Below are 1,233 nucleotides of genomic sequence, written 5' to 3' on the forward strand. Positions count from 1 at the left end.
CATATGTATATATATATATCATTGTTTGTTTAATTCATTATATATTTATGAAGTGGAAAAGGAAGATGTGGAGGAAATGGATGACTAAGAGAATGAGAGAAAGAAAGAGAGTGATACAGAAAGAGAGAGAGAGAGTGATACAGAGAGAGAGAGAGAGAGAGAGAGGGAGTGATACAGAGAGAGAGAGAGAGAGAGAGAGAGAGAGAGAGAGAGGGGGAGAGAGATAGGGATAGAGACAGAGTAAAATAGATAAATAGAGAGAGAGAAGGAAAGAGAGAAAGAAGACTGAGCTAGGGTAAAGTGCATGAAAGAAAAGAGGAAGGGGTAAAGAAGAAAGGAAACATATATAGAGAGAGAGAAATAGAGAATGAGAGAAAGAGGAAGAAAAACAGAAAGAGAGAAATGGAAGAAAGAAAATCAAGAGGAAGAGAGTGTGAAAGTGAGGGGGAGAGAAAGGAAGAGAGAGGCAGGGACAAATGAATAAAAAGAGAGAGATGGATATGGAAGAGAGAAAGCTGAGAGAGAAAGAGAGAGAAGGTGAGAGTGAAAGAGAGGGAGAGTGAGGGAGAGGGGTAGATGAAAGGAAAAGAAAGAGTTGGATAAGAAATAAGGAAGCTTAGATAGATGGATAGATAGAGAGAGAGAGAGAGAGAAAGAGAGAGAGACTGGGGGTGATAGAGAGGGGGTGCAAGAAAGACACTCTGGAGAAAGTGGGGAGAGAGTGAGAAAGCGGGAGCAAGATGGTGAGAGAGAAGAGATAGTTGAAAGAGAAAGAGAGAAAAGCAAAGATGAAGGGAGAAAGAAAATTAAAGAAAAGAACAGGGTGGAAATGGAGAGAGAGAGAGAGAGAGAGAGAGAGTGAGAGAGAGAGAGAGAGAGGGAAAAGAGAGGAAAAAGAAGATCTGGCAGTACAGATTATCTCACTGGAACAATGGCCGCCGTGGACAATAGAGTCATGCGCAGAAGTTGTCTAGATTTATACTGTCATTGGAAATTTTTGAATAATTAGAAATTCGCACTACCACATTCAGACACACTGCAGCACTGCAAACATATACAATCATATACGATAGGAATATCGTTGCAGACATATTTATATGTATGGATATTGAATATGTCATACGCATAAATAAAAACACATATTTGGTCGCATGCACACACTCACACACATATTATTGCGTGTGTATGGGTTAATATATGTATGTGCGTGAGTGTGTGTTCATATGTATATAT

The sequence above is a fragment of the Octopus bimaculoides genome, chromosome 14 (genome assembly GCF_001194135.2).
Source record: "Octopus bimaculoides isolate UCB-OBI-ISO-001 chromosome 14, ASM119413v2, whole genome shotgun sequence".
NCBI lineage: Eukaryota > Metazoa > Mollusca > Cephalopoda > Octopoda > Octopodidae > Octopus > Octopus bimaculoides.